The sequence below is a fragment of the Euprymna scolopes genome, chromosome 44 (genome assembly GCF_053919585.1).
Source record: "Euprymna scolopes isolate OS-2025 chromosome 44, ASM5391958v1, whole genome shotgun sequence".
Lineage (NCBI taxonomy): Eukaryota > Metazoa > Mollusca > Cephalopoda > Sepiida > Sepiolidae > Euprymna > Euprymna scolopes.
The window spans coordinates 23,311,691-23,319,122 of NC_136525.1; the positions used below are offsets into that span (position 1 = coordinate 23,311,691).

The 7,432-nt window shown below is 36.7% G+C and overlaps 1 pseudogene; it reads right to left on the reverse strand.

Annotated features, from left to right (window-relative positions):
- Positions 1-2,823: 2,823 nt before the first annotated feature.
- LOC145268908 (U2 spliceosomal RNA) lies at positions 2,824-2,982 on the reverse strand (annotated as a pseudogene).
- Positions 2,983-7,432: the final 4,450 nt, after the last annotated feature.

Genomic DNA, 7,432 nt, shown 5'->3' on the forward strand with positions numbered 1-7,432 from the left:
GGACATGGGTCTAACTTAATAACTTGATTTGAGCCCAAAACAAAAAATGTTAAGGGGTCAAAAAAGGGGCCAAAATTAAAAAAATTTACCTGAACGGTCTCTTCCAAATTACTCAGACAATTTCTGGTCTAAACATTTGAAATTTGAGATAAAGGGTATTCATAGATAGAGCAAGCTTTTTCATCGGTTTGGTTCGAAAATTTTTAGTTACCAATATATAAATGTATGTATGTATGTTTGCATGTCTGCCTAAAACTTTCGACAGAGGCATCGGATTTTACCAAGATTAGCGTGGTTTTGAAGGTCGACCTTTCAGACGACAAATATCGAAAATTTGGCTAAAAACATTAATATCTTCACCTTCAACTGGGCACTTTCAACAGGAGTGGGGTCGCTTTTTTCGCCGATATTTTTGAAAGCCATCGCCTCCTTTCGATTGTCTAGCCTTAATTTAAACCTACGTCACTTCCAGTTTGGCGGTGGTCGTAACAGCAAAGACGTCAGGTTTTTCCGCAGTTCTTTTCCTCCTTCGCGGTACAGGTTCCAGCCCGCCTTCCTACTACCACTTTTTTCTTTGCTTAACATACACATCAAAACACCCGGCCAACGCCGGGCTGAAAAGCTAGTATATCTATAATATATATATATATATATATATATATATATATATATATATATATATATATATATACCAGATGAAAACATACTCAAATTTAATTATTATTTTTTTGAAGAGGACGTTTACCTCGAAAGTTTAAAGATACCGTCTATACTATCGAGGTTCGACACATTACGTTCCTAAATAAATATTTAATTGAAAATTATTGAATTCTTCAATGATTCATTTGTTCTGTTTACCTTGTCTCATATCCAACAATGTTTTCCACCTGCCCAGCTAATAAAGGTTGGTTGGTTGTTTTGTTTTACGGCATATCGACCCTTTTCAGGTTATTTAATGCCGAATCTGGTGATTTTGAAGAACGATTTTTTAATATAGTATATTTTTTTTTAGGTCGTATTCTATTTAACCCATAGTTGGGACCCTAACAGGTACTACCACTCCGGGTCAGAGTGGACCTGGGGGCAATGGCAATTAAAGGGTGGCCCCACACTCCCTAAGGCCTGCAAGCTGGGGCATCACCATCGGATATAGTTTAAGGTCATATCCAGGGCCAGCTAATAAAAGTGGATTATAATAATTTAATATGTTTTTATGAATCGCAAAAGTTGTATCAGATTCTAAAGAATTTTATTTCTTTTAAGTTTATAGCATCTCTTTTGAGCCATGTTGGTACAGTGTCAATTTCCATTTTTACCTAGCTTCTATCGCTTTATAGCTTGCACAAAGAAAAATATTAAATTTCATGAAAAAAAAAGTAACGTTACTTGCACGTGAGTAAACAGACTGCGATGAATATATTTATGCATTGTTTTTATTGGCACAAATATTAGAATTTATGCTTGGAAGCAAGAGTAATTCGCTTTGAACTAATGCTGATTACGTTTATGTCTATTTTCTTGCGGATTATAAAAACAGAGTAAAAAAAAACAAAGTTAAAAAAAAAGAACGGTCAGTTAGTTAAAAAAAATATTTATGTAATTTTTAAAATGTTATTATATTATGTTATTTTTTTTTAATTTATAAAAGATTAACAGGGTTATCCGGCGTTACCCAGGCTACAGTGTAGAACAGACTTATATGCAACATCATACGAACGTCGTTCCAAAAGTAAAGCCACTGATTTTCATTTTAATTCAAAAAGTTTAAGAGCTACGAAGATATGAGTGGCACAATTAAAACGAGCATCCTTTTATGCATGACTTATCTCTGCTTCTGACACACGTCTATAGCAGGAATTGTTGCCTTAGAGTCTCACACCGTCAATATACGCAGCTGAGAGATGAAACTGTCAGGTCATGAATGCATATAAATACAATTTGAAATCCATTCTGATCAATTCGGGCGGAATAGAGTTTTTTTTCATGTTGCCATCTAGATTTCTTAGCCACCGAGTGATACATGTTATCTATGTTAATAATTTTAAACCAACGCTTATAAATCAGATGGATTTCATTGTACAACATGCTAGAAAATTTCCATTATCTTCTAATTATGTTCACATGTAAATTGTACATATGAATACACTTATATTTAAAGTAGACTCACTAGAATGTTTTCGTTTTTAGGGATCGTCATGCACACATAGATGCGTTCTCCTTTATATATATACTAGCAGGCCGCCCGGTGTTGCCCGGTCGTAAAATACGCATTAATATTATATTTTAATTCAGGCAGATTTCTTATTATTATAGAGCCAATTCTCTATCGTTTACTAACCAATATACAGTAACTATTCTAAATATTAAACAAGGCCGATAGCCATTAGTCGCGTGCCCTGTGTAATGAATGAATGCGTGAATGTAGGATTGACATGAAATTCTTAAAGATAAACTAAAATGACCGAAAAATGGGCTAAAATGACTTAAATAAATAAAAAGTAAATGACTTAGAATGACTTTAATGAACTTAAGGATCAATTGAATGACCTGAGGAATGACTTGAATGCTTAAAAAATAACTGGAATCCTTCAAAAACAACTTGAATGATCTGGAGAATGACTTGAATGGTTTTGAGACTGACTGGTTGTAAAGTGGGTGATCATTTTACATTAAATTAATACAGAAAAGTGATCCCCCACTTTATATCACAAAGTTACAAACATAAGTACAGCATGTAGTAAGAACAGATGGTATTTATTTGCTCCCCCACTGAGCAAATTAGGCACAAGGCCGTTTTTAATGTGAGGTAAAAACCAGCTCCCCTAAAAGTAGGCAAAAAGGGGGCACCCTGGTTACCAAAAATAATAATTGTCCCAGTATAGAGGGTTTCCCCTCCATTGACTGGTACAAATTATCTTAAGTGCAGCATCTGCCGGAACAGATACTACACTTTGATCTTAGCCAAAAGGCCAAGAAAAGTGTATTTATTTGCTCCCCCACCGAAGAAATTAGGCACAAGGCCGATTTTTAATGTGAGGAGTGAAGGGGAAATAGGGACCAACTCCCCGGGGAGTAGGGGAGCTGGATAGTGACAATTGTTATGAAGGGTTGTCCCTACATTGACCAAGGTCTTACATGTGGGATTGCCCCCACATATGGTCTTTGCTTGCAGTATCTGCCGGAACAGATACTACACTTTGATCTTGGCAAAAAATCCAAGAAAAGGGGTATTTATTTGCTTCTCCACTGAGCAAATTAGGGACAAGGCCGATTTTTAATGTGAGGAGTGAAGGGGAAATGGGACCAACTCGCCCCCTACATTGACCGAGGTCTTATATGTGGGATTGCCCCCACATATGGTCTTTGCTTGCAGTATCTGCCGGAAAGATACTACACTTTGATCTTGGCCAAAAGGCCAAGAAAAGGGTATTTATTTGCTCCTCCACTGAGCAAATTAGGCACGAGGCCGATTTTTAATGTGAGGAATGATGGGGAAATGGGGACCAACTCGCCAGGCAGTAGGGGAGCTGGATAGTGACAATTGGTATGAAGGGTTGTCCCTACATTGACCAAGGTCTTATATGTGGGGTTGTCCCCACATATGGTCTTTGCTTGCAGTATCTGCCGGAACAGATGGTATTTATTTGCTCTCCCACCGAGCAAATTAGGCACAAGGCCGATTTTTAATGTGAGGAGTGAAGGGGAAATGGGGACCAGCTCCCCGGGGAGTAGGGGAGCTGGATAGTGACAATTGGTATGAAGGGTTGCCCCTACATTGACCAAGGTCTTATATGTGGGGTCGCCCCCACATATGGTCTTTGCTTGCAGTATCTGCCGGAACAGATGGTATTTATTTGCTCCCCCACCGAGCAAATTAGGCACAAGGCCGATTTTTAATGTGAGGAGTGAAGGGAGGGGGAAGGGAAAAAGGGGACCAGCTCCCGAGAGGTGGGAAATGGGAGCTGGTTAAAGGTCAGGCATGTGGGGTTGTCCCCACATCTGGTCTTTGCTAGTCATAGCTAGTCATAGCTTGCAGTATCTGCCGGAACAGATGGTGTTTATTTGCTCCCCCACTGAGCAAATTAGGCACAAGGCCGTTTTTAATGTGAGGTAAAAACCAGCTCCCCTAAAAGGGGTCACTCTGGTTACCAAAAATAATAATTGTCCCAGTATAGAGGGTTTCCCCTCCATTGACTGATACAAATTATCTTAAGTGCAGTATCTGCCGGAACAGATACTACACTTTGATCTTGGCCAAAAATCCAAGAAAAGGGGTATTTATTTGCTTCCCCACTGAGCAAATTAGGCACAAGGCCGTTTTTTAATGTGGAGAGAGAGGTAAGGGAGGGGGGAAAGGGGACCAGCTCCCGATGGGTGGGAAATGGGAGCTGGATAGTGACAATTGGTATGAAGGGTTGTCCCTACATTGACCAAGGTCTTATATGTGGGGTTGCCCTCACATATGGTCTTTGCTTGCAGTATCTTCCGGAACAGATATTACACTTTGATCAAAAGCAAAGCTTAACAAGCTAAGAACAGCATCTATTAACAACAGACCTTTGATCTTAACTAAAAAGGCCAAGCACAAAAGTGTTACGGACAGACCGACCGACAGACCAACCGACGGACCGACGGAGTGACTTATATAGTCGCTTGCACGCAACTAAAAACATAAATAACTTAGGTACCATTTGCTAGAATCAAAACCAAAATGTTTAGCGTTCCAGCCATAGCGGTTATATGTCTCGCCAGCGTTGTTAGCCTCTGAGCTACCAACAGACGGATATATGTTAAAAATTAAGCGAGTTTGTGCTATGAATGTTTAATTTTGCGCATGTGCAAAAGTAACAGCAGGAGTAATGTTTTAATCGACTTACCCTGTCAACTGTTTTGTTTTGAATTTTGACCACTTAGCAGCAAGTTTTGCCGGCTAAAAATTAAATAGAAAATATGTTACAGATCCAAATACCCTATATATCAAATTTCAACTCTGGAGACCAAATATTCAGTAAGTAGTTTGGTCGAGACTTTTGCACACACACACACCGACGATATATATATATATATATATATATATATATATATATATATATATATAGAGAGAGAGAGAGAGAGAGAGAGAGAGAGAAAGAAAGAGAGAGAGAAAGATAAATATTTCCGTATGCCAGAACGTTTTCATCTTAAATTCTACGTAATTATGCAGAATGTAGAAACTATGCATAAATGAAAATTAGTTAACATGTAATCACTCGCATATCCATGACTGAGTATATTATGAAGTTCGCTTTGATAATTTTTGAATAAAAAATGTAGGCATTTAATATTTGTGTAAGATCGAGAAAAAACTCAACTTTAGAGATGTATTAGCAGGCGTTGCCTGGTCGTAAAATACGCATAAATATATTTTTAGTAATGCAGAATTCTTATCTATTATAAGCAGAAATATCATAGGTATTAAACATAATGTTAATTTTAAAAAAAAAACTGAAGTAAAAACCAAAAAAAAAAAAAAAAAAACGGAAAGAAACTGAAACACGTGCATGCGAGTGTTATCTTTTTTTTTAAGTAGTTCATTTCCTGTAATTAAAAAAAGAGATTGAAACCAAATTCTAAAGATAGTTAGACAAGTACGATAACCATTAAGTTAGCGTGCTGTTGGCGCCCCTCCGTCTAGATAGACTATGGAGAATCGCGCCTGAAAGTCGTCATGGTGAGTGGTGGCAGCTGTTGCTCTGACTGAGCAGACTGATGCAGGAGCGGCAGATTCTGTTGCACTTCCCGCAGGGACACCCTCCATCAGGCTCTGCCGATGCTGCTGCAGATGCTCTCCTTTTGCGCCTGCCTCTCTCCTCCTCCTCTCACTGTTCATTTCTTCTCTCCTCGCTCAGCCAGACACACTTCTTGAATTCTTGACCAGCCTAACAAAATCTTTAAAAGGTGTTTTCCAACTACTTATTTTAAACATAAATAATCTGTAATATGAACTATTCACGCATGCGCAGTCGTGGAGCAGTTAGCAAACAAAGAAAGATCCGACGACTCCCACATAACAATTTTTGTCCCATTAGAATCCCTTTTTTCGGATTAAAACATATTAAAAGGTTTTCCACATGTCTGAATAACTTATAATACCAACTTCCAAGTCCGTAGATTTAAAATTCGTTGTATATCTAGATTGAGAAGTGTCTCACACACACACACACACACACACACACACACACACACACACACACCACACACACACACACACACACACACACACACACACACACACACACATATATATGGGATGACCCAAAACAAACGGGCCCAACTCTAATTAGGCCCCGTTTCTTAGTGTTTTGCCCGAATGAAATGAAACTTTGGTCATAACTAGTTTATTATATTCAAAACATCACATCAAAAACACTAGGGCATTTGGCCATTTTTCTCCGTTCTACAGCATATGTTCTAGATGGCCTCTATTTAGCTTTTGTTTTTTTTGGGGGGTCACCCTGTATATATATATATATATATATATATATATATATATATATATATATATATATATATATATATATATATATATATATATATATATATAATATATATATGCGTGTATATATATATATGCATATATATGCATATATATATATATATTGAATAAATCGATTCAAAATTGTGAATATCAATATTAATATAGCTCTAGAATATCTATACCTATTGAGCTTATTATATATCTACAGTACAATGGGCAGTGTTTCTTTTAAAAGTATTAATACATTTAATAATACATTAAAATAAACTCTGCTCTTTAGACTCCAGGTCTAATTCGCTCTAAAAAAAAAAGTGCCATCAACTATAATCGAAACCGAAACGAAAACTTATGAAGAATTCTTGGTAAAATTATTTTTGACAAGAAATGGAAGTACATAATTAAACGACCCGGATGTAAACGTGACAGACAAAAGAACACACACGCTATCGTATTAATATATAGATGATCATTGTTGTAATCGTGTGAGAAAGGAACTCATAGTCATTTCGAAAGAAACAAGTTAGCGAAAAATTTTGTAAAAAGGGAATATTCGAAAGAAACAGGGCAGAAAACAGCGGAACATTGTCTTTATAGATGTGCTGGAGTGAAGGAGTAAATCAAAGATTGTCTTTTGCAATGTGATTTTATTATTTGTATTGAACTATGTAGCACAATATTACTTTCTGAGTATTTATTAGTACTTATTAATTTATCCTATTTGGGTCAGTTCTATATTTAAAATTCGATGGACAGTATTTTCATGGAAATGTTAATGAACTCATATTTGTTGCATGTTATTGTTTTTTTTTGTCTAAAAAAGTATTTTTTTTACGCTATCCAGAAAAATATCAACTTTATCAAAATATATTTATGGATTAAATAAATTTCTCATTTTGTCGACTTTCAACGGATCCT